This window comes from Ranitomeya variabilis, chromosome 4, assembly GCF_051348905.1.
Source record: "Ranitomeya variabilis isolate aRanVar5 chromosome 4, aRanVar5.hap1, whole genome shotgun sequence".
Lineage (NCBI taxonomy): Eukaryota > Metazoa > Chordata > Amphibia > Anura > Dendrobatidae > Ranitomeya > Ranitomeya variabilis.
In genome coordinates, this window is record NC_135235.1 from 342,554,588 (window position 1) to 342,581,363 (window position 26,776).

Consider the following 26,776-nt stretch of genomic DNA (forward strand, 5'->3'; position numbering starts at 1 on the left):
GTGGCTGTGAGCGCCCCCCTGTGGTCGGCGCTCACAGCACACCTGCATTTTAGCTACATAACAGCGATCTGATGATCGCTGTTATGTAGCAGAGCCGATCGGGCTGTGCCTGCTTCTAGCCTCCCATGGAGGCTATAGAAGCATGGCAAAAGTAAAAAAAAAAAGTTTTTAAAAATGTGAAAAAAATAAAAAAAACATAAAAGTTTAAATCACCCCCCTTTCGCCCCAATCAAAATAAATCAATAAAAAAAAAAAAAAACCTACACATATTTGGTATCGCCGCGTTCAGAATCGCCCGATCTATCAATTAAAAAAAAGCATTAACCTGATCGCTAAATGGCGTAATGAGAAAAAAATTCGAAACGCCAGATTTACGTTTTTTTGGTCGCCACAACATTGCATTAAAATGCAATAACGGGCGATCAAAAGAACGTATCTACACCAAAATGCTATCATTAAAAACGCCAGCTCGGCACGCAAAAAATAAGCCCTCACTTGACCCCAGATCACGAAAAATGGAGACGCTACGAGTATCGGAAAATGGCGCAATTTTGTTTTGTTTTGTTTTTTGCAAAGTTTGGAATTTTTTTTCACCACTTAGGTGAAAAATAACCTAGTCATGTTAGGTGTCTATGAACTCGTAGTGACCTGGAGAATCATAATGGCAGGTCAGTTTTAGCATTTAGTGAACCTAGCAAAATAGGCAAGCAAAAAACAAGTGTGGGATTGCACTTTTTTTGCAATTTCACTGCACTTGGAATTTTTTTCCCGTTTTCTAGTACACGACATGCTAAAACCAATGATGTCGTTCAAAAGTACAACTCGTCCCGCAAAAAATAAGCCCTCACATGGCCAAATTGACGGAAAAATAAAAAAGTTATGGCTCTGGGAAGGAGGGGAGCGAAAAACGAAAATGGAAAAACGGAAAAAGCTCCGGGGGTGAAGGGGTTAAGGCTGCTTGGCTGTTAGTCCTATGCCGGCCAACAATGTATCAGTAGCATTCTGTTGCATTCTCCTGCCTCAAGTTCCTGTTCAGCTAAGTTGAATTTTGTTTTGAGTTTATGCTAACTTCTTGTCCAGATTGCAGTAATGTGACTCGCTGCAGCTGGAAGCTCTTGTGGACAGAAATTGCCACTCCAAGTGACATGAGTTGTCACTGGAGTTTAAAGTAATTTCTGGATGGTGTTTTTGAGTAGTGTTTTAAGTTGACCGTGAAGTAACACTTTCCTGTCCTTCTGCTATCTAGAAAGCGGACCTCTCTATGCTAAACCTGCTGTTCATCCTACGTATGTCATTTCCTCTGAACTCACCGTCAATATCTGTGGGGGGCTGCTATCTCCTTTTGGGGTACATCTCTGGAGGTAAGACAGGCCTGTATATTCCTCTGATAGGGGTAGTTAGATCTCCGGCTGGCGCGTGGTGTCTAGGGCATCGTAGGAACACTCCCCGGCTGCTTCAAGTGTTGTGTGAGGTTCAGGTCACGGTCAACTTTAGTTTCCATCACCCGAGAGCTAGTCCGTTTTGTTATTTTTTATTTCCTTGCCATTGGGAAATCATGACAGTTTGGCCGGCCAGATGTGTTAAAACCATGCACTAAAGCAGGAAAGGATAAGAAAAGTTTTTTCCTCTATTGTGTTTGAAACTGCTCCTTAGTTTGCTCATTTGTACTTCTTGCTTAAACTGCAGTCTTCAGCCTTTTTTTTTTTTTTTCCTCTCCTCTTAATCTCTGAATGGCTTTGGTTACACCTGTTTGAATCATGGATCCACAGAGTCTGGTTGCAGGTTTGAATAACCTTGCTACAAAGGTTCAGAACTTACAAGATTTTGTTTTGCGTGCTCCAATGTCTGAACCTAAGATCCCTATGCCTGAATATTTTACCGGAGACAGATCCCGTTTTTTGAATTTCAAAGAGAATTGTAAATTGTTTTTGTCTCTGAGATCTCACTCCGCTGGTGATCCTGCACAACAGGTTAAAATTGTTATTTCTCTGCTGCGGGGTGACCCACAAAATTGGGCATTTGCATTGTCGCCAGGGGATCCTGCGTTGCTAAGTGTGGATGCGTTTTTTCTGGCTTTGGGGTTGCTTTATGAAGAACCTAATTTAGAGATTTTGGCTGAGAAGGCTTTAATAGCCCTTTCCCAAGGGCAAGACGAAGCTGAGATATACTGCCAAAAATTTCGTAAATGGTCGGTGCTTACTAAATGGAATGAGTGCGCTCTAGCAGCGAATTTCCAAGAGGGTCTCTCTGATGCCGTGAAGGATGTCATGGTGGGGTTCCCTGTGCCTACAGGTCTGAATGATGCCATGAAATTGGCTATCCAGATTGATCGGCGTTTGCGGGAACGCAAACCTGTGCACCATTTGGCGGTATCTTCTGAGCAAAAACCTATGCACCATTTGGCGGTATCTTCTGAGCAAAAACCTGTGCACCATTTGGCGGTGACCTCTGAAAAGGCACCAGAGCATATGCAATGTGATAGTGTTCTGTCTAGAGGCGAACGACAGAATTACAGGCGTAAAAATGGGTTGTGCTTCTACTGTGGGGATCCAGCTCATGTTATATCAGCATGCTCTAAACGCATAAAAAAGGTTGATAAAAAGGTTGATAAATCTTTTTCTATGGGTACCTTGCAGCCTAAATTTATTTTGTCCGTGACATTGATTTGTACATTATCATCTGTTACCGTGGATGCTTATGTGGATTCTGGCGCCGCTCTGAGTCTCATGGATTGGTCCTTTGCCAAGCGTTGTGGGTTTGATTTAGAGCCTCTGGAAGTTCCTATACCCCTAAAGGGGATTGATTCTACACCTTTGGCTAGCAATAAACCACAATACTGGACACAAGTGACTATGCATCTTACCCCAGACCACCAAGAGATTATTCGTTTCCTTGTGTTATACAATTTACATGATGTTTTAGTGCTTGGATTACCATGGTTACAAATTCATAATCCAGTCTTGGACTGGAGATCAATGTCTGTGTTGAGCTGGGGATGTCGGGGGATTCATGGGAATGCTCCTTTGGTTCCCATTTCTTCATCTACTCCCTCTGAGATCCCAGCATTTCTGTCAGATTTTCATGATGTCTTCAGGAGCCTAAAATTGATTCTCTCCCTCCTCACAGAGAGTGTGACTGCGCAATTGAGTTGATTCCCGGTAGTAAATTTCCTAAAGGTCGTCTGTTTAATTTGTCTGTACCTGAACATGCTGCTATGCGGGAGTATATCAGAGAATCTTTGGAAAAGGGTCATATTCGCCCCTCTTTGTCTCCACTAGGGGCAGGTTTTTTCTTTGTGGGTAAAAAGGATGGTTCATTGAGACCTTGTATCGACTATCGACTTCTGAATAAGATTACAGTTAAATACCAGTACCCTTTGCCTTTACTGACTGACCTGTTTGCTCGCATAAAGGGGGCTAAGTGGTTCACTAAGATCGATCTTCGTGGTGCGTATAATTTGGTGCGGATTAAGCAGGGGGATGAGTGGAAGACCGCATTTAATACGCCTGAAGGCCATTTTGAGTATTTGGTAATGCCTTTCGGTCTCGCGAATGCCCCTTCCGTTTTTCAGTCCTTTATGCACGATATTTTCCGTGAATATCTGGATAAATTTATGATTGTGTATCTGGATGATATTCTGATTTTTTCGGAGGACTGGGAATCTCATGTTCAACAGGTCAGGAGAGTTTTTCAGGTTTTGCGGGCTAATTCTCTTTTTGTGAAGGGCTCAAAGTGTATTTTTGGGGTTCAGAGAATTTCCTTTTTGGGATATATTTTTTCCCCTTCATCTATGGAAATGGACCCTGCTAAGGTTCAGGCTATTTGTGACTGGATACAACCTACTTCTCTGAAGAGTCTTCAGAAATTCTTGGGATTTGCTAATTTCTATCGCCGATTCATAGCTGGTTTTTCTGCCATTGCTAAACCTTTGACTGATTTGACTAAAAAGGGTGCTGATGTTGCTAATTGGTCCTCTGCGGCTGTGGAGGCCTTTCGGGAGCTCTTGGCCATGAAGTGGGCATTTGAGGAGTGGCGTCATTGGCTTGAGGGTGCTAGACACCAGGTGGTGGTCTTGACTGATCACAAGAATCTGATTTATCTTGAGTCAGCCAGGCGTCTGAATCCTAGACAGGCGCGCTGGTCGTTATTTTTCTCCCGATTTAACTTTGTGGTTTCATATCTGCCTGGTTCTAAAAATGTGAGGGCGGATGCCCTCTCTAGGAGTTTTGAGCCTGACTCGCCTGGTGATTCCGAACCTACTGGCATCCTGAAGGATGGGGTGATATTGTCAGCTGTCTCCCCAGACCTGCGACGCTCATTGCAGGAGTTTCAGGTGGATAGGCCTGATCGCTGTCCGCCTGGTAGACTGTTTGTCCCTGATGACTGGACCAGTAGAGTTATCTCGGAGGTTCATTCTTCCGCGTTGGCAGGTCATCCTGGAATTTTTGGCACCAGGGATTTGGTGTCTAGGTCCTTTTGGTGGCCTTCCTTGTCTCGAGATGTGCGTATGTTTGTGCAGTCTTGTGATGTTTGTGCTCGGGCCAAGCCTTGCTGTTCTCGGGCTAGTGGGTTGTTGTTGCCCTTGCCTATTCCTAAGAGGCCTTGGACGCACATCTCTATGGACTTTATTTCTGACCTTCCTGTTTCTCGTAGGATGTCTGTCATCTGGGTGGTGTGTGACCGTTTTTCCAAGATGGTTCATTTGGTACCCTTGCCCAAGTTGCCCTCCTCCTCTGAGCTGGTTCCTCTATTTTTTCAGAATGTGGTGCGTTTGCATGGTATTCCTGAGAATATAGTGTCTGATAGGGGTACTCAGTTTGTGTCTAGATTTTGGCGGGCGTTCTGTGCCAGGATGGGCATCGATTTGTCTTTTTCGTCTGCATTCCATCCTCAGACTAATGGCCAGACTGAGCGTACTAATCAGACTTTGGAGACTTACTTGAGGTGTTTTGTGTCCGCTGATCAGGATGATTGGATTGATTTTTTGCCGTTGGCAGAGTTTGCCCTTAACAATCGGGCCAGTTCTGCCACTTTGGTTTCTCCTTTTTTTGTAATTCGGGGTTTCACCCTCGTTTTTCGTCCGGTCAATTGGAGTCTTCGGATTGTCCTGGAGTAGATGCCGTGGTGAATAGGATGCATCAGATTTGGGGACAGGTTGTGGACAATCTGAAGTTGTCCCAGGAGAAGACTCAACAGTTCACTAATCGTCATCGGCGTGCTGGTTCTCGTCTTTGTGTTGGGGACCTGGTGTGGCTGTCTTCTCGATTTATTTCTATGAAGGTCTCGTCTCCTAAGTTTAAGCCTCGGTTTATCGGCCCTTATAAGATTCTGGAAGTGCTTAATCCTGTGTCCTTTCGTTTGGACCTCCCAGCATCTTTTACTATTCATAATGTTTTTCATCGGTCATTGTTGCGGAGGTATGAGGTGCCGGTTGTTCCTTCTGCTGATCCTCCTGCTCCTGTGCTGGTCGAGGGTGAATTGGAGTATGTGGTGGAAAAGATCTTGGACTCCCGTGTTTCCAGACGGAAACTTCAGTATCTGGTTAAGTGGAAGGGCTATGGTCAGAAGGATAATTCCTGGGTGACAGCATCCGATGTTCATGCTCCTGATTTGGTTCGTGCATTTCATAGTGCTCATCCAGATCGCCCTGGTGGTTCTGGTGAGGGTTCGGTGCCCCCTCCTTAAGGGGGGGGTACTGTTGTGAATTCTGTTTGTGGGCTCCCCCGGTGGTGTTTGATGGTAGTGCCACTTGTGTGCTTTCTGCCATCTCTGCTCACCTGTTGCCACCCATTAGGGGAGTTTCCTATTTAAGGCTGCTTGGCTGTTAGTCCTATGCCGGCCAACAATGTATCAGTAGCATTCTGTTGCATTCTCCTGCCTCAAGTTCCTGCTCAGCTAAGTTGAATTTTGTTTTGAGTTTATGCTAACTTCTTGTCCAGATTGCAGTAATGTGACTCGCTGCAGCTGGAAGCTCTTGTGGACAGAAATTGCCACTCCAAGTGACATGAGTTGTCACTGGAGTTTAAAGTAATTTCTGGATGGTGTTTTTGAGTAGTGTTTTAAGTTGACCGTGAAGTAACACTTTCCTGTCCTTCTGCTATCTAGAAAGCGGACCTCTCTATGCTAAACCTGCTGTTCATCCTACGTATGTCATTTCCTCTGAACTCACCGTCAATATCTGTGGGGGGCTGCTATCTCCTTTTGGGGTACATCTCTGGAGGTAAGACAGGCCTGTATATTCCTCTGATAGGGGTAGTTAGATCTCCGGCTGGCGCGTGGTGTCTAGGGCATCGTAGGAACACTCCCCGGCTGCTTCAAGTGTTGTGTGAGGTTCAGGTCACGGTCAACTTTAGTTTCCATCACCCGAGAGCTAGTCCGTTTTGTTATTTTTTATTTCCTTGCCATTGGGAAATCATGACAGTTTGGCCGGCCAGATGTGTTAAAACCATGCACTAAAGCAGGAAAGGATAAGAAAAGTTTTTTCCTCTATTGTGTTTGAAACTGCTCCTTAGTTTGCTCATTTGTACTTCTTGCTTAAACTGCAGTCTTCAGCCTTTTTTTTTTTTTTTCCTCTCCTCTTAATCTCTGAATGGCTTTGGTTACACCTGTTTGAATCATGGATCCACAGAGTCTGGTTGCAGGTTTGAATAACCTTGCTACAAAGGTTCAGAACTTACAAGATTTTGTTTTGCGTGCTCCAATGTCTGAACCTAAGATCCCTATGCCTGAATATTTTACCGGAGACAGATCCCGTTTTTTGAATTTCAAAGAGAATTGTAAATTGTTTTTGTCTCTGAGATCTCACTCCGCTGGTGATCCTGCACAACAGGTTAAAATTGTTATTTCTCTGCTGCGGGGTGACCCACAAAATTGGGCATTTGCATTGTCGCCAGGGGATCCTGCGTTGCTAAGTGTGGATGCGTTTTTTCTGGCTTTGGGGTTGCTTTATGAAGAACCTAATTTAGAGATTTTGGCTGAGAAGGCTTTAATAGCCCTTTCCCAAGGGCAAGACGAAGCTGAGATATACTGCCAAAAATTTCGTAAATGGTCGGTGCTTACTAAATGGAATGAGTGCGCTCTAGCAGCGAATTTCCGAGAGGGTCTCTCTGATGCCGTGAAGGATGTCATGGTGGGGTTCCCTGTGCCTACAGGTCTGAATGATGCCATGAAATTGGCTATCCAGATTGATCGGCGTTTGCGGGAACGCAAACCTGTGCACCATTTGGCGGTATCTTCTGAGCAAAAACCTATGCACCATTTGGCGGTATCTTCTGAGCAAAAACCTGTGCACCATTTGGCGGTGACCTCTGAAAAGGCACCAGAGCATATGCAATGTGATAGTGTTCTGTCTAGAGGCGAACGACAGAATTACAGGCGTAAAAATGGGTTGTGCTTCTACTGTGGGGATCCAGCTCATGTTATATCAGCATGCTCTAAACGCATAAAAAAGGTTGATAAAAAGGTTGATAAATCTTTTTCTATGGGTACCTTGCAGCCTAAATTTATTTTGTCCGTGACATTGATTTGTACATTATCATCTGTTACCGTGGATGCTTATGTGGATTCTGGCGCCGCTCTGAGTCTCATGGATTGGTCCTTTGCCAAGCGTTGTGGGTTTGATTTAGAGCCTCTGGAAGTTCCTATACCCCTAAAGGGGATTGATTCTACACCTTTGGCTAGCAATAAACCACAATACTGGACACAAGTGACTATGCATCTTACCCCAGACCACCAAGAGATTATTCGTTTCCTTGTGTTATACAATTTACATGATGTTTTAGTGCTTGGATTACCATGGTTACAAATTCATAATCCAGTCTTGGACTGGAGATCAATGTCTGTGTTGAGCTGGGGATGTCGGGGGATTCATGGGAATGCTCCTTTGGTTCCCATTTCTTCATCTACTCCCTCTGAGATCCCAGCATTTCTGTCAGATTTTCATGATGTCTTCCAGGAGCCTAAAATTGATTCTCTCCCTCCTCACAGAGAGTGTGACTGCGCAATTGAGTTGATTCCCGGTAGTAAATTTCCTAAAGGTCGTCTGTTTAATTTGTCTGTACCTGAACATGCTGCTATGCGGGAGTATATCAGAGAATCTTTGGAAAAGGGTCATATTCGCCCCTCTTTGTCTCCACTAGGGGCAGGTTTTTTCTTTGTGGGTAAAAAGGATGGTTCATTGAGACCTTGTATCGACTATCGACTTCTGAATAAGATTACAGTTAAATACCAGTACCCTTTGCCTTTACTGACTGACCTGTTTGCTCGCATAAAGGGGGCTAAGTGGTTCACTAAGATCGATCTTCGTGGTGCGTATAATTTGGTGCGGATTAAGCAGGGGGATGAGTGGAAGACCGCATTTAATACGCCTGAAGGCCATTTTGAGTATTTGGTAATGCCTTTCGGTCTCGCGAATGCCCCTTCCGTTTTTCAGTCCTTTATGCACGATATTTTCCGTGAATATCTGGATAAATTTATGATTGTGTATCTGGATGATATTCTGATTTTTTCGGAGGACTGGGAATCTCATGTTCAACAGGTCAGGAGAGTTTTTCAGGTTTTGCGGGCTAATTCTCTTTTTGTGAAGGGCTCAAAGTGTATTTTTGGGGTTCAGAGAATTTCCTTTTTGGGATATATTTTTTCCCCTTCATCTATGGAAATGGACCCTGCTAAGGTTCAGGCTATTTGTGACTGGATACAACCTACTTCTCTGAAGAGTCTTCAGAAATTCTTGGGATTTGCTAATTTCTATCGCCGATTCATAGCTGGTTTTTCTGCCATTGCTAAACCTTTGACTGATTTGACTAAAAAGGGTGCTGATGTTGCTAATTGGTCCTCTGCGGCTGTGGAGGCCTTTCGGGAGCTCTTGGCCATGAAGTGGGCATTTGAGGAGTGGCGTCATTGGCTTGAGGGTGCTAGACACCAGGTGGTGGTCTTGACTGATCACAAGAATCTGATTTATCTTGAGTCAGCCAGGCGTCTGAATCCTAGACAGGCGCGCTGGTCGTTATTTTTCTCCCGATTTAACTTTGTGGTTTCATATCTGCCTGGTTCTAAAAATGTGAGGGCGGATGCCCTCTCTAGGAGTTTTGAGCCTGACTCGCCTGGTGATTCCGAACCTACTGGCATCCTGAAGGATGGGGTGATATTGTCAGCTGTCTCCCCAGACCTGCGACGCTCATTGCAGGAGTTTCAGGTGGATAGGCCTGATCGCTGTCCGCCTGGTAGACTGTTTGTCCCTGATGACTGGACCAGTAGAGTTATCTCGGAGGTTCATTCTTCCGCGTTGGCAGGTCATCCTGGAATTTTTGGCACCAGGGATTTGGTGTCTAGGTCCTTTTGGTGGCCTTCCTTGTCTCGAGATGTGCGTATGTTTGTGCAGTCTTGTGATGTTTGTGCTCGGGCCAAGCCTTGCTGTTCTCGGGCTAGTGGGTTGTTGTTGCCCTTGCCTATTCCTAAGAGGCCTTGGACGCACATCTCTATGGACTTTATTTCTGACCTTCCTGTTTCTCGTAGGATGTCTGTCATCTGGGTGGTGTGTGACCGTTTTTCCAAGATGGTTCATTTGGTACCCTTGCCCAAGTTGCCCTCCTCCTCTGAGCTGGTTCCTCTATTTTTTCAGAATGTGGTGCGTTTGCATGGTATTCCTGAGAATATAGTGTCTGATAGGGGTACTCAGTTTGTGTCTAGATTTTGGCGGGCGTTCTGTGCCAGGATGGGCATCGATTTGTCTTTTTCGTCTGCATTCCATCCTCAGACTAATGGCCAGACTGAGCGTACTAATCAGACTTTGGAGACTTACTTGAGGTGTTTTGTGTCCGCTGATCAGGATGATTGGATTGATTTTTTGCCGTTGGCAGAGTTTGCCCTTAACAATCGGGCCAGTTCTGCCACTTTGGTTTCTCCTTTTTTTGTAATTCGGGGTTTCACCCTCGTTTTTCGTCCAGTCAATTGGAGTCTTCGGATTGTCCTGGAGTAGATGCCGTGGTGAATAGGATGCATCAGATTTGGGGACAGGTTGTGGACAATCTGAAGTTGTCCCAGGAGAAGACTCAACAGTTCACTAATCGTCATCGGCGTGCTGGTTCTCGTCTTTGTGTTGGGGACCTGGTGTGGCTGTCTTCTCGATTTATTTCTATGAAGGTCTCGTCTCCTAAGTTTAAGCCTCGGTTTATCGGCCCTTATAAGATTCTGGAAGTGCTTAATCCTGTGTCCTTTCGTTTGGACCTCCCAGCATCTTTTACTATTCATAATGTTTTTCATCGGTCATTGTTGCGGAGGTATGAGGTGCCGGTTGTTCCTTCTGCTGATCCTCCTGCTCCTGTGCTGGTCGAGGGTGAATTGGAGTATGTGGTGGAAAAGATCTTGGACTCCCGTGTTTCCAGACGGAAACTTCAGTATCTGGTTAAGTGGAAGGGCTATGGTCAGGAGGATAATTCCTGGGTGACAGCATCCGATGTTCATGCTCCTGATTTGGTTCATGCATTTCATAGTGCTCATCCAGATCGCCCTGGTGGTTCTGGTGAGGGTTCGGTGCCCCCTCCTTAAGGGGGGGGTACTGTTGTGAATTCTGTTTGTGGGCTCCCCCGGTGGTGTTTGATGGTAGTGCCACTTGTGTGCTTTCTGCCATCTCTGCTCACCTGTTGCCACCCATTAGGGGAGTTTCCTATTTAAGGCTGCTTGGCTGTTAGTCCTATGCCGGCCAACAATGTATCAGTAGCATTCTGTTGCATTCTCCTGCCTCAAGTTCCTGTTCAGCTAAGTTGAATTTTGTTTTGAGTTTATGCTAACTTCTTGTCCAGATTGCAGTAATGTGACTCGCTGCAGCTGGAAGCTCTTGTGGACAGAAATTGCCACTCCAAGTGACATGAGTTGTCACTGGAGTTTAAAGTAATTTCTGGATGGTGTTTTTGAGTAGTGTTTTAAGTTGACCGTGAAGTAACACTTTCCTGTCCTTCTGCTATCTAGAAAGCGGACCTCTCTATGCTAAACCTGCTGTTCATCCTACGTATGTCATTTCCTCTGAACTCACCGTCAATATCTGTGGGGGGCTGCTATCTCCTTTTGGGGTACATCTCTGGAGGTAAGACAGGCCTGTATATTCCTCTGATAGGGGTAGTTAGATCTCCGGCTGGCGCGTGGTGTCTAGGGCATCGTAGGAACACTCCCCGGCTGCTTCAAGTGTTGTGTGAGGTTCAGGTCACGGTCAACTTTAGTTTCCATCACCCGAGAGCTAGTCCGTTTTGTTATTTTTTATTTCCTTGCCATTGGGAAATCATGACAGTTTGGCCGGCCAGATGTGTTAAAACCATGCACTAAAGCAGGAAAGGATAAGAAAAGTTTTTTCCTCTATTGTGTTTGAAACTGCTCCTTAGTTTGCTCATTTGTACTTCTTGCTTAAACTGCAGTCTTCAGCCTTTTTTTTTTTTTTTCCTCTCCTCTTAATCTCTGAATGGCTTTGGTTACACCTGTTTGAATCATGGATCCACAGAGTCTGGTTGCAGGTTTGAATAACCTTGCTACAAAGGTTCAGAACTTACAAGATTTTGTTTTGCGTGCTCCAATGTCTGAACCTAAGATCCCTATGCCTGAATATTTTACCGGAGACAGATCCCGTTTTTTGAATTTCAAAGAGAATTGTAAATTGTTTTTGTCTCTGAGATCTCACTCCGCTGGTGATCCTGCACAACAGGTTAAAATTGTTATTTCTCTGCTGCGGGGTGACCCACAAAATTGGGCATTTGCATTGTCGCCAGGGGATCCTGCGTTGCTAAGTGTGGATGCGTTTTTTCTGGCTTTGGGGTTGCTTTATGAAGAACCTAATTTAGAGATTTTGGCTGAGAAGGCTTTAATAGCCCTTTCCCAAGGGCAAGACGAAGCTGAGATATACTGCCAAAAATTTCGTAAATGGTCGGTGCTTACTAAATGGAATGAGTGCGCTCTAGCAGCGAATTTCCGAGAGGGTCTCTCTGATGCCGTGAAGGATGTCATGGTGGGGTTCCCTGTGCCTACAGGTCTGAATGATGCCATGAAATTGGCTATCCAGATTGATCGGCGTTTGCGGGAACGCAAACCTGTGCACCATTTGGCGGTATCTTCTGAGCAAAAACCTATGCACCATTTGGCGGTATCTTCTGAGCAAAAACCTGTGCACCATTTGGCGGTGACCTCTGAAAAGGCACCAGAGCATATGCAATGTGATAGTGTTCTGTCTAGAGGCGAACGACAGAATTACAGGCGTAAAAATGGGTTGTGCTTCTACTGTGGGGATCCAGCTCATGTTATATCAGCATGCTCTAAACGCATAAAAAAGGTTGATAAAAAGGTTGATAAATCTTTTTCTATGGGTACCTTGCAGCCTAAATTTATTTTGTCCGTGACATTGATTTGTACATTATCATCTGTTACCGTGGATGCTTATGTGGATTCTGGCGCCGCTCTGAGTCTCATGGATTGGTCCTTTGCCAAGCGTTGTGGGTTTGATTTAGAGCCTCTGGAAGTTCCTATACCCCTAAAGGGGATTGATTCTACACCTTTGGCTAGCAATAAACCACAATACTGGACACAAGTGACTATGCATCTTACCCCAGACCACCAAGAGATTATTCGTTTCCTTGTGTTATACAATTTACATGATGTTTTAGTGCTTGGATTACCATGGTTACAAATTCATAATCCAGTCTTGGACTGGAGATCAATGTCTGTGTTGAGCTGGGGATGTCGGGGGATTCATGGGAATGCTCCTTTGGTTCCCATTTCTTCATCTACTCCCTCTGAGATCCCAGCATTTCTGTCAGATTTTCATGATGTCTTCCAGGAGCCTAAAATTGATTCTCTCCCTCCTCACAGAGAGTGTGACTGCGCAATTGAGTTGATTCCCGGTAGTAAATTTCCTAAAGGTCGTCTGTTTAATTTGTCTGTACCTGAACATGCTGCTATGCGGGAGTATATCAGAGAATCTTTGGAAAAGGGTCATATTCGCCCCTCTTTGTCTCCACTAGGGGCAGGTTTTTTCTTTGTGGGTAAAAAGGATGGTTCATTGAGACCTTGTATCGACTATCGACTTCTGAATAAGATTACAGTTAAATACCAGTACCCTTTGCCTTTACTGACTGACCTGTTTGCTCGCATAAAGGGGGCTAAGTGGTTCACTAAGATCGATCTTCGTGGTGCGTATAATTTGGTGCGGATTAAGCAGGGGGATGAGTGGAAGACCGCATTTAATACGCCTGAAGGCCATTTTGAGTATTTGGTAATGCCTTTCGGTCTCGCGAATGCCCCTTCCGTTTTTCAGTCCTTTATGCACGATATTTTCCGTGAATATCTGGATAAATTTATGATTGTGTATCTGGATGATATTCTGATTTTTTCGGAGGACTGGGAATCTCATGTTCAACAGGTCAGGAGAGTTTTTCAGGTTTTGCGGGCTAATTCTCTTTTTGTGAAGGGCTCAAAGTGTATTTTTGGGGTTCAGAGAATTTCCTTTTTGGGATATATTTTTTCCCCTTCATCTATGGAAATGGACCCTGCTAAGGTTCAGGCTATTTGTGACTGGATACAACCTACTTCTCTGAAGAGTCTTCAGAAATTCTTGGGATTTGCTAATTTCTATCGCCGATTCATAGCTGGTTTTTCTGCCATTGCTAAACCTTTGACTGATTTGACTAAAAAGGGTGCTGATGTTGCTAATTGGTCCTCTGCGGCTGTGGAGGCCTTTCGGGAGCTCTTGGCCATGAAGTGGGCATTTGAGGAGTGGCGTCATTGGCTTGAGGGTGCTAGACACCAGGTGGTGGTCTTGACTGATCACAAGAATCTGATTTATCTTGAGTCAGCCAGGCGTCTGAATCCTAGACAGGCGCGCTGGTCGTTATTTTTCTCCCGATTTAACTTTGTGGTTTCATATCTGCCTGGTTCTAAAAATGTGAGGGCGGATGCCCTCTCTAGGAGTTTTGAGCCTGACTCGCCTGGTGATTCCGAACCTACTGGCATCCTGAAGGATGGGGTGATATTGTCAGCTGTCTCCCCAGACCTGCGACGCTCATTGCAGGAGTTTCAGGTGGATAGGCCTGATCGCTGTCCGCCTGGTAGACTGTTTGTCCCTGATGACTGGACCAGTAGAGTTATCTCGGAGGTTCATTCTTCCGCGTTGGCAGGTCATCCTGGAATTTTTGGCACCAGGGATTTGGTGTCTAGGTCCTTTTGGTGGCCTTCCTTGTCTCGAGATGTGCGTATGTTTGTGCAGTCTTGTGATGTTTGTGCTCGGGCCAAGCCTTGCTGTTCTCGGGCTAGTGGGTTGTTGTTGCCCTTGCCTATTCCTAAGAGGCCTTGGACGCACATCTCTATGGACTTTATTTCTGACCTTCCTGTTTCTCGTAGGATGTCTGTCATCTGGGTGGTGTGTGACCGTTTTTCCAAGATGGTTCATTTGGTACCCTTGCCCAAGTTGCCCTCCTCCTCTGAGCTGGTTCCTCTATTTTTTCAGAATGTGGTGCGTTTGCATGGTATTCCTGAGAATATAGTGTCTGATAGGGGTACTCAGTTTGTGTCTAGATTTTGGCGGGCGTTCTGTGCCAGGATGGGCATCGATTTGTCTTTTTCGTCTGCATTCCATCCTCAGACTAATGGCCAGACTGAGCGTACTAATCAGACTTTGGAGACTTACTTGAGGTGTTTTGTGTCCGCTGATCAGGATGATTGGATTGATTTTTTGCCGTTGGCAGAGTTTGCCCTTAACAATCGGGCCAGTTCTGCCACTTTGGTTTCTCCTTTTTTTGTAATTCGGGGTTTCACCCTCGTTTTTCGTCCGGTCAATTGGAGTCTTCGGATTGTCCTGGAGTAGATGCCGTGGTGAATAGGATGCATCAGATTTGGGGACAGGTTGTGGACAATCTGAAGTTGTCCCAGGAGAAGACTCAACAGTTCACTAATCGTCATCGGCGTGCTGGTTCTCGTCTTTGTGTTGGGGACCTGGTGTGGCTGTCTTCTCGATTTATTTCTATGAAGGTCTCGTCTCCTAAGTTTAAGCCTCGGTTTATCGGCCCTTATAAGATTCTGGAAGTGCTTAATCCTGTGTCCTTTCGTTTGGACCTCCCAGCATCTTTTACTATTCATAATGTTTTTCATCGGTCATTGTTGCGGAGGTATGAGGTGCCGGTTGTTCCTTCTGCTGATCCTCCTGCTCCTGTGCTGGTCGAGGGTGAATTGGAGTATGTGGTGGAAAAGATCTTGGACTCCCGTGTTTCCAGACGGAAACTTCAGTATCTGGTTAAGTGGAAGGGCTATGGTCAGGAGGATAATTCCTGGGTGACAGCATCCGATGTTCATGCTCCTGATTTGGTTCGTGCATTTCATAGTGCTCATCCAGATCGCCCTGGTGGTTCTGGTGAGGGTTCGGTGCCCCCTCCTTAAGGGGGGGGTACTGTTGTGAATTCTGTTTGTGGGCTCCCCCGGTGGTGTTTGATGGTAGTGCCACTTGTGTGCTTTCTGCCATCTCTGCTCACCTGTTGCCACCCATTAGGGGAGTTTCCTATTTAAGGCTGCTTGGCTGTTAGTCCTATGCCGGCCAACAATGTATCAGTAGCATTCTGTTGCATTCTCCTGCCTCAAGTTCCTGTTCAGCTAAGTTGAATTTTGTTTTGAGTTTATGCTAACTTCTTGTCCAGATTGCAGTAATGTGACTCGCTGCAGCTGGAAGCTCTTGTGGACAGAAATTGCCACTCCAAGTGACATGAGTTGTCACTGGAGTTTAAAGTAATTTCTGGATGGTGTTTTTGAGTAGTGTTTTAAGTTGACCGTGAAGTAACACTTTCCTGTCCTTCTGCTATCTAGAAAGCGGACCTCTCTATGCTAAACCTGCTGTTCATCCTACGTATGTCATTTCCTCTGAACTCACCGTCAATATCTGTGGGGGGCTGCTATCTCCTTTTGGGGTACATCTCTGGAGGTAAGACAGGCCTGTATATTCCTCTGATAGGGGTAGTTAGATCTCCGGCTGGCGCGTGGTGTCTAGGGCATCGTAGGAACACTCCCCGGCTGCTTCAAGTGTTGTGTGAGGTTCAGGTCACGGTCAACTTTAGTTTCCATCACCCGAGAGCTAGTCCGTTTTGTTATTTTTTATTTCCTTGCCATTGGGAAATCATGACATATGGGCCGCCGTGTGTTTGGCAAAAATTTCAATTTTCCCCCGCCACAACCTCTCCACAACACTCAAGGTCCACCGATGCCATTTGTTATGGTTGGGGATGAGGCCTTTCAGATGTGTGAAAACCTACTGAAGGCCTATTCCAGTCGGGACTTGAACCACAGTAGAAGGATCTTTAACTACAGACTGACCAGGGCCCGAAGAACAGTAGAGTGTACCTTTGGCATTCTGGTCGCTAAATGGCGCATTCTTGCATCAGCCATAAATCTAAAAGTGGAAACAGTCGACGAGGTGGTCAAAGCCTGTGTGGTTCTGCACAATTATATAATGGCTAAGGAGCAACCCAACATTGAACTGGATGAACCAGTTGCACACCCACTGCCCGATTTCCAGCATCACCCGCTGCGGTCAACTGCAGCAGTTGGTCACATGCGGGACCAATTTGCTGCCTTTTTTGATTCAGATATTGGACGTGTGTCATGGCAGGAAAATGTTGTGTAAATGTCCTGTTGTAATTAGATCTGTACCAGTAATTGTCTGATATGAAAATAATATTTCTCATTAATAAACTTTAGTTTTGGTTGTGTTAACTGTGTCTCCTATGTTTTTCCTCTACAAACCAAGGCTGTCCTAAAACTGGCAGTATTTGGTCTGTATTTAATATCAGTTTTTGTAATCCAAAACCAGGAGTGGGTGATAAAGGCAGAGGTGCTAGTTATTATGTTAATATCATAATTTACCTCTAATTGTCCCACTCCTTGTTTTGGCTTACAAATACTGATATAAAACACTGGCCACATACTGCTAGAGTTATGGCAGCCATGTTGCTTTATTGGTAAGCTTGTTGATGTCATTGCATCCTGATTCTGTTCTGCTGTATCCATTGAGCACAGACTGAAGAGACAATGACTGTAACACTACAGGGATCTATACTCATCAAGTAAGGTGTCAGAAATAATGAATTCATGATGCACATATAACAGCCTCATGAATTCACTATTTCTGACACCTGTGCAGGTGAGCATAGATATGCAGTGTGTGACCACCATTGTCCCTTCAATTTGTGTGTAATAGATTATGTACAAAGAAGAGAAAATGGTGGTTATACAAGGCAGTTCTCTACTCACCAGGTCAGGTGTCTGCACTGTATTTCCACCATTTTCTCTTCAGACTGCCACACTAGTCACAGACAAGAAGAGATTATGGAGATAATACATCTAATATTTTTGGGCCCACCTCATATCTGTATACTGAAGACACACAAAGCTGCAGTCTTTTTTTTATAACTACTGGAGATATGATGTGGCCCAAAAAGTAAGTGTGTGGCGAAGTTTCTTAGTTGGCGCACGGTGTGTGTTGCCGGTGGCGGAAGACACAATAAACCAAACATAATTGTGGCAAATCAATTTTTTTTTATTTTTTAACAACCAAAAATTTTATTTACTGCGCCGGCTTGGGGTAGAGTGATGTAAACGGGGGGTGTGAAGCACTGAGGCCTGGCTAACCGTGGACGACGCAGAGGTTGCAGGAGAAGGGGCAATGACACTAGAAGGGTCTGGAAGTTCGGGGATGGGGCTTGACACATGAGAGGCTTGAGACACACTGGAAGGGTGAGACAAACCTGACATTACAGACACATTGGGAGGTGAAGGGGGAGGAATGCTAAGAGTCCTCTGTTTTTTTTGTGTGTGTGTGTTTTTTTTGGTTTGCCTGGTTGTGGGATGTCTTGGTGGGCTCATATGGCGTGGCGTGGTGGTGGGTGACCTGTCAGGGTCCGGCTGCACTGTGTCAGAGTCCATAGTGCTCGTAGATCATGCAGCCATGCCAGAGTCCATAGCGCTTGTAGAGCGGAAGGCCATGCCAGGGTCCTGCTGCATCGTGGTGGTGGCGGTACGGAAGGCCATGCCAGGGTCCTGCTGCATCATGGTGGTGGCGGTATGGAAGGCCATGCCAGGGTCCTGCTGCATCATGGTGGTGGCGGTACGGAAGGCCATGCCAGGGTTCTGCTGCATCGTGGTGTCAGTGGAGGAGGTCCAAGAAGGAGCAGCGGTTGTCATGGTGGTGGCGGTGTTATGTCCAACTGCACTCGGCATGGTGGTGGTGCTGTAGTGGTGTCCGGCTGTGGAAGGAATTGAGGTGGCCGTACAGTGGGATGCAGCAGAGGTCGGCATTGAGGTCAATCGTGACAGTGAAGGCACAGGTGGATATGCCGCCACTGTCTGCTGGAAATACCGACTCTGCTGCATAGCCTGCACATAAGCAGCATTGCAGGCCTGCATGACACTCAGCTGGAGATCAGGAGTAAGGTGTTCCGACATGCCCTGCTCAATTTGGTTAAAAAAATGATGTGCTGGCCTCTGGAGGTCGGCTTTCACTTCATCAAGGCTTTTGCTGACCTCCTGGATACGTGCATTCAAGAGGCTATGTGAAACATCAATTCAGTCACCCAAAGCCTTGATTGCTTCGTGTAAAACCGAGCTCAAGTGCAGAAACTCGGGCATGAGTGACCTGTCCGAAGCCCTCTGCCGCTGCCAGGAGGAGCCCAAAAAAAAGGGGCAGTGGAAGAGGACTGCGAAAGGGGAAGACCTGATGGACCAGCTCCCTGGTCTCCAGTTAGTGTGGAAGGCCCACTTGCTGCTGCGCTGCTGGATGGCTGGGACGGGTCCGTGGCTGTCGGATGAAGGACCGCTCCAGAACCTGGGCCAACAGTAGTGCTGTATGTGCTGTGAAAGAAGGAAAAAAGAAAATTAATACCAAAAATTAACCAGACGCAAAATCCCGTGGAATATAAAAATACAGATTATGGCAATACAATACAACCTAATGCAAGTGATAAATACTTACGCTCTCTGGGCAAGGACCGGTCTTAAAAATGCCAGAACTCGATGGTATTTGTATCTTCTGATCCTTGCTCCTGAACCACTGGGAACACGGCTCTCTTGATGCAGGTCCTTGTTGAAGCGGTCCTTCATTGAACGCCAACGTGTTTTGACTTTGGCCACTGTTAAAAAAAAAAAATTTGTGGTCAGAAAAAGGACTTTTGGCCATTCTCACACAACTGTCTGTGATGACAGAAACTCCTGAGAGTTTCTTTCATCACACACAGTCGAGTTAGAGTGGCCAAGGTCTCTGCTGCTTCATACTGCAGTGCAATACTTACCAAATGCAGCTCGGACCCGTGTTGGGGCGTTGTCCCAGCCATCCCACATCGCTTGGGCCACCTCATTCCATAAGCGCCGGATTGTGACGTTGTTTGAGTGCAGTGGATCCCGGGTGTCCCACAATGGGACTCGCTCCTGGACCAGGGAGATGAGGAGGTCATTCTCAATAAGATCATGCTCCCGTTGTGAAACCTAAAAATTAAATAAAGTCATTAAAGTTTGCTCAATTAACATAAGGAAAAGAAAGAAAAAAGATGCTGAGAAATGGCATGAATAGGAAAGTCAACATGCAAAAGGATTCCAGAAGAAAAAAGTAAAGAAATACGAATGGAAAGAAAGGAAGATTCAAGAATATTACACTGAGGATGCAGTAAACAGTCAGCCTTGTATACGTACCCGCTGCGGTCTTTCCACGGGACCTTGACTCCGCTGCTCCTGCCCTGTCTCTGCCGCAGTAGAAGAAGAGCTCTAAAAAAAAGAAAAATTCAAATTGTCACATGTGTAGATGTGACAGTGAATACTTACCAATCTGACGAGGCAAGTACTCACCTCACTGACATGCTCGACTTCAGATGGCCCAGGAAGAAACTCCTCATGAGAAGAATCCGAAGAAGACATTCTGATGCATGTAGAAAGAAAGAAATTGCAGAAATTAGGACAAGTAGAGAAAGAAAATAGAAAATAAAGGCATTGGCTAGGATATACTCACATTGCTCAGAGGCTTGTTTTCTCAAAGGTGCTGTGGTCTGTATGCTCTTCTTGGCTGTCCGCTGTGGTCCGTCTGCTCTGCTTGTCTGTCTGCTGAGAAGTGACCTGCAACTGTCCACACCCTCCCTTTATCACCTTGTATGTGGGGGGTGGCTTATCAGTGTCTAGACATGTTTTTCTCTTGTGAAACGCATGCGTTCATGAACGCAACCAAACGCATATGCTTGTAAACACATGCGTTCATATAGACAGCAATGCGTTTTTTTGTCGCAAGCCTTGCGCAATCGACCGCATGTGTTTCCATGCGGCAAATTGACGCCTCTAAAAATTACTACATGTTGCATTTCCGTGCCAAGCCGCAAACGATGAAACGACACATGCATCGTCAAACGCGGCAGAACGCGAACAAACAAAAACGCATGTGTCCCTAATGTTAAATATAGGAATACACAATGCCTGCGGATATATGCAGTACAAACGCTGCGGACACAACCGCAAATGTGAAACCAGCCTTACTAACTAAAATCTATCAGCACCCAGGACCATCATCAGGAGCAGTCTCTCTGACCTGTTACATTGACAAAATGGCACTAAAACAAGATGATCACTCTTTATATAGTGAGGGACATGTGATTTCAGCAGCCAATGACACAAGCCATTATGTTGGGACATTTTGGATGTTTACTGCATCCTGATTGCCTTGCCGCAATGTGCACACATAAAGTTAGAAAAAAAAAGAAAGTTTACAAGCACACTGCTCCTCTGGGTTCTCCCACCACTTCCCGTCATCAAAATTTTTTCCAATTTATAAAAATTTGCTTGTATTTCCGATAACGAATCCCAATGTGCCATATTCGTGCTGAATTTATGCTTGGTGATCGAGCATTTTGGTTCTCACTCATCACTAAATTCTATCATCAGATTTTTGCCACCTAATCTTAGAGAAGCAAAATTTTGAGTCGGGGACTCATTGTTCCCAGCAGCGACCTAGGATTCAGAGATTCTTCCAGGGGTCTTCCTCATGCTGTTCCCATACCATGTCAGTGCTATTTCCATCCTTTTCAGCATTTCTTAGACCCCCCTCCTTTCTTCTGGGGGGGGGCAAAAAAATGCTCAAGTTTCCCATTAACGTCCATTATGCTTGTTACTCAGGTTGAGCACCTGAACATTATGATTTGCTTGACTAGAGTAGCGAGTGCCCAAGCATTTTGGTTCTTGCTCATCACTAAATTCTATCATCAGATATTTTCCACCTAATCTTAGAGAAGCAAAATTTTGAGTCGGGGACCCAGTGATGTTTCATTTATTGGACTGCTTGCTATACTTTTGATAAAACCACTATTTTATCAATATAAAATTATCATTACAGGACCAGTAAACCTGCTTCCATTTAGTCCTCCATATTCATGAGCTCTCTATAACCCCACCCCCACCACTGATTGGCAGCATTCAGCCTATACACATTGTGCAGAGAAAGGGAATCTGTCAGTAGGATCAACCCTCCTAAACCATCTACAGTGAGGAAAATAAGTATTTGATCCTTTGCTGATTTTGTAAGTTTGTAAGTTCATTATGAGTCATTGTACACTTTCACCATTACATGACGCCATAACACAGCAAATGAGAAATGCATTGCATCTAAAATGGAGGTGACTAGAAATGGAAAATTACAACTCACAAATGCAGGGGATAATGTAGAGGGGCAGTTAGAGAGTGAGCTACAAAAGCTACTGAGAATGCAGGATTACCTAAAGGCATAGCTTCCAACTGTCCCTCATTCTGCGGGACTGTCCTGGTTTTGAGCCTTTGCCTCTTACTCCCGCACGGGATGCTCTGCTTCCCACAGACAGCAGGAGAAGCAACCGACATGCCCCCTTGTGTTAAGCCATGCCCCTAACCCTTCCGTATGCAGTGCAGTACGTATCAGCCAGTCATCCCTGTCAGCCGGTCATCCCTGCACCCGCAGAGCTTTACACCACATATTGGCTGCTCTGTGCGCACAGGACCTGTGATGAGGTCACAGGAGGGGAGGAGTCATGAGGTGACATGAATGGGACCTCTGTGAATTGCAGGACTCAGCTGTTGCGCTGGTTGCCAACTTGCCATGATGCTGCTGGATGAGGTAAGTAAGCTGCCTTGTGTGGGGTCAGGAGGTGTTTACAGTGTGGATGTAGCAGAGCCATGTGTACGAGGTCAGGTGTATGGAGCAGAGCCGTGTGTGTATGAGGTGTATGGAGCAGAGCCGTGTGTGTATGAGGTGTATGGAGCAGAGCTGTGTGTGTATGAGGTGTATGGAGCGGAGCTGAATGTGTATGAGGTGTATGGAGTGGAGCTGAATGTATACAAGGTGTATGGAGCGGAGCTGAATGTGTATGAGGTATATGGAGCGGAGCTGAATGTGTACGAGGTGTACGGAGCAGAGCCGTGTGTGTACGAGGTGTACAGAGCGGAGCCATGTGTGTACGAGGTGTACAGAGCGGAGCCGCGTGTGTTTGAGGTGTATGGAGCGGAGCTGAATGTGTACAAGGTGTATGGAGCGGAGCTTAATGTGTACGAGGTGTATGGAGCAGAGCTGAATGTGTATGAGGTGTATGGAGCGGAGCTTATTGTGTACGAGGTGTATGGAGCAGAGCTGAATGTGTATGAGGTGTATGGAGCGGAGCTGAATGTGTACGAGGTGTATGGAGCAGAGCTGAATGTGTATGAGGTGTACGGAGCAGAGCCGTGTGTGTATTTGGTGTACAGAGTGGAGCCGCATGTGTATGAGGTGTATGGAGCGGATCTGAATATGTACGAGGTGTACGGAGCGGAGCCGTGTGTGTACGAGGTGTACGGAGCGGAGCCGTGTGTGTACGAGGTGTATGGAGCGAAGCCAGGTGTGTATGAGGTGTATGGAGCGGAGCCAGGTGTGTATGAGGTGTACGGAGCGGAGCCGCATTTGTACGAGGTGTATGGAGCGGAGCGTGTGTGTGCAAAGTGTATGGAGTGCAGCCGCGTGTGTAGGAGTAGATGTGTGGACAATATACGGTACGAAGTATCATGTGCGGCCAATATACAGTATGGAGCATCATGTGCACTCATTATACAGTATGGAGCATTGTGTGCAGCCAATATACAGTATGGAGCATCATGTGCAGCCAATATACAGTATGGAGCATCATGTGTGGTCATTATACAGTATGGAGCATCATGTGGGGCCATTGTACAGTATGGAGCATCATGTGTGGTCATTATACAGTATGGAGCATCGTGTGGGGCCATTATACAGTGTGGAGCATTGTGGGGCCATTATACAGTATGGAGCCTCATGTGTGGCCATTATACAGTATGGAGCACTGTGTGGCCATATTTTTTTGTTTATAATTTTTCTTTATGAAACAGTGTGATTAGCAGTGCTAAATGGATGTGGTTGGGATGTGGATATGGGTGTGACTAGTTATGAATGGGTGTGGTCAGAGGCGTGGCCTAAAATTTGCCACGGTGCGCGTTGCGCGCCGCAAACTTTGTCCCTTTTTCCCATCTTCAAAAGTTGGGAGGTATGCCTCAAGGGAAGGACACACTCTCGACTGGGTCACTACACAAGGAAGCAGAGCTTTCACTGGCAGGACAGAGAGGGTCTGGCCAGGTTTTATAGAAAGAATTAACAACCAGATCAGAAGCAGCTGAAATGGAGCTGCATGTTTCTCACCAGCATAGAAAGGCTTGTTAACCTCTTTAGTAGGGTTGAGCGACTTTTATTTTTATAGGATCGGGTTGGGTTTCACGAAACCCGACTTTCTCAAAAGTCGGGTCGAGTGAAATCGGCCGATCCTATAAAAAAGTCGGGGTCGGAGTCGGCCGAAACACGAAACCCAATGCAGTGCAATGGGATACTATGGTTCCCAGGGTCTGAAGGAGAGGAAACTCTCCTTCAGGCCCTGGGATCCATATTAATGTGTAAAATAAAGAATTAAAATAAAAAATATTGCTATACTCACCTCTCCGACGCAGCCTGGACCTTACCGCTGGTAACCGGCAGCCTTCTTTGCTTAAAATGAGCGCGTTCAGGGCCTTCCATGACGTCACGGCTTCTGATTGGTCGCGGCCGCCCATGTGACCGCCACGCGACCAATCACAAGCCGTGACGTCATCTAAGGCCCTGAACGCGCTCATTCTTAGGAAGGAAGGCTGCCGGAAAGAAGCCGAGGGTGAGTATATTCCTATTAGGTATATTCTCACCCTCGGACGCGCCCTGCTTCTTTCCGGCAGCCTTCCTTCTTAAGAATGAGCGCGTTCAGGGCCTTAGATGACGTCACGGCTTCTGATTGGTCGCGGCTGCCCATGTGACCGCCACGCGACCAATCACAAGCCGTGACGTAATTCTCAGGTCCTAAATTCCTAATTCTAGGAATTTAGGACCTGAGAATTACGTTACAGCTTGTGATTGGTCGCGTGGCGGTCACATGGGCAGCCGCGACCAATCAGAAGCCGTGACGTCATGGAAGGCCCTGAACGCGCTCATTTTAAGCAAAAAAGGCTGCCAGTTACCAGCGGCGATGTCCAGGGGCCTCCAGAGAGGTGAGTATATCAATATTTTTTATTTTAATTCTTTATTTTACACTTAAATGTGGATTCCGATACCGATTTCCGATATCGCAAACATATCGGAACTCGGTATCGGAATTCCGATACCAGATTCAGAAGATCGCCGACCTCATGGCCGACCCCACACAGGGGTCGGGTCGGGTTTCATGAAACCCGACTTTGCCAAAAGTCGGCGACTTCTGAAAATGGCCGACCCGTTTCGCTCAACCCTACTCTTTAGCACCAAAAGAAACTGAATTAATTTAATATGGGATTCAAATACACAGGTTAAATGGAAGATGTGCAATTCGCAATATGCAGTGCTCTTCTACCCCCAGATCTCCCAGGTTGGCGTGACACACTTGTGACACCAGCCCATAGTCCTGAACAACTCATTTACATATAAGAAAAATGTGGATATCTCAAAAATGAAGCATCAGATCACAGATATCAATATATAATTTCAGTTTCCTATGACTCACATACCCATATAGATGACTTAGGAGGATTGATCCTACTGACAGATTCACTTTAAACTTTAACCCTCCGTCAGGAACAATATTCGCACTAACTCGTAATGGAACAATGTGCCTGTCAAGCGCAGGCTAGAAAATGCCTAGAATATCAAATTTTCTCAATTTCAGTGATCTAAAAGTGATCAGAGACCTTCATAGGGATGTAATAAAAGAGACTACACATTATCAGGTGCAAAACAAACCCATTTACTCAACATAAAAGTAATAACTTTGATATACACAAATTTCAAAACTCCCACCAAATAGCCCCTAATGATATCAAGTAACGGTTATTGAAAAGAGAAAATTTTGGCACAAAAACATTTTCTAGGCACCTAGAATAATATTACACACAGAATTAATCTGAATTAGATCCTGAAGGTTCCCCAGAAAAAACACATTTGCAAAGCAAAGATCAAGAATTGCAATACATTTTTGCATGCTTCAGGCAGATTGCATGATGACATTTGAGACATTCATAATTAGAAAGCCTTCTGTTCCCACTTTCCATGGTGCAGGTGGTGCATCTCCTTCTTTTGGGAGGTGGTACAGGTGTTGGATTTTCAGTATCAATATCTGGGCGGAATCTTTTGAGCCTAACTTGAAGGCCAGAGAGGATACTGATGGTTTTCATACTTCTCCTGCGTAGCTCTCCAAGCATTAGTTCATGGGCCAATTTTTTCAGGTACAATCGTCTACGGAGTGGTTCAAGCTGGTTTTCAAGGTAAATGATTTGTGAATTTATACCACCCAAATTTAGCATAGCGAAAAATATGACCATTGGCCAGCGCTTGGTGTTTCTCCTGACGCTGAAAGTTGAGCACATCTGATCAGCTGTATCAACACCCCCTTTGGTTTCATTATAAAATGTAATAATCTCTGGTTTTTATTGTGCTTCAGATTTAGGATCGATGGCATCATCATTATGAAGCGTTGAGAGAAGAAGTACTTTTTTTTTTCACGTGGTACATAGGAAACCAAAACCTTTCCATCATGGAATGCAAACATACTGCTGTACTGTTTTCTCCCTGTCACAGTAACAAGCTGTGGCGGCAATTATTTTTTATTTTTTCTTACAGTTCCGACATATGAAAGCTTCTGCGTTTTTAGATAATCAATAAGATCACAATTTGAAAACCAATTATAAGCAGTTATATTGCGACCTGATCCAAATAAGGGCTCAGACATTCTTTTCACAACATCAGTGGGTTTGTTGCTGACACAGTAAGGACCATCTGGCTGTTTTCCAGCATAAATTTCAATGTTGTATGTGTAGGTCTTACTGGCATCAACAAGGGCATACATTTTTATTCCGTATTTGCTAGGTTTTGATGGTATGTATTGACAAAATGCGCATCTGCCACGAAAACCAGGGAGCATTTAGTCAATTGTGACATTTGCCCCAGGGCGATAGTTTATCTTACAGTTTTCCACAAATTTTTGGAATACATCGCGAATTGGAGCAAGCCGGTCATATGTTTTACGTTCAGTTTGGGTAGTTCTGTCATCAAACCGAAGGCAACGAATTAGAATCTTGAATCTTTTTAGAGAGATAACAAGGCTAAATTTTTCAATTCCATCACTTTCTATACCCCAAAGTTCCTCCATACTTTGACGATTTGCCCTATAAGCTCCTGCAAGCTATAATAATCCAAAAAATGCACGCAGTTCGATTTCATCTGTGGGCTTCA

At 45.4% G+C, this 26,776-nt stretch overlaps 2 long non-coding RNA genes across 2 annotated transcripts; both read right to left on the reverse strand.

The window, feature by feature from the left end:
• Positions 1-6,378: 6,378 nt before the first annotated feature.
• LOC143768914 (uncharacterized) lies at positions 6,379-7,472 on the reverse strand. Its single transcript, XR_013214114.1, has 2 exons — positions 7,284-7,472; positions 6,379-7,247 (listed from the first exon to the last, which is right to left on the reverse strand). It is a non-coding gene; the product is annotated as an uncharacterized LOC143768914 (long non-coding RNA).
• Positions 7,473-11,238: 3,766 nt separating this feature from the next.
• On the reverse strand, positions 11,239-12,332 carry LOC143768915 (uncharacterized). Its single transcript, XR_013214115.1, has 2 exons — positions 12,144-12,332; positions 11,239-12,107 (listed from the first exon to the last, which is right to left on the reverse strand). It is a non-coding gene; the product is annotated as an uncharacterized LOC143768915 (long non-coding RNA).
• Between the last annotated feature and the right edge of the window lie 14,444 nt (positions 12,333-26,776).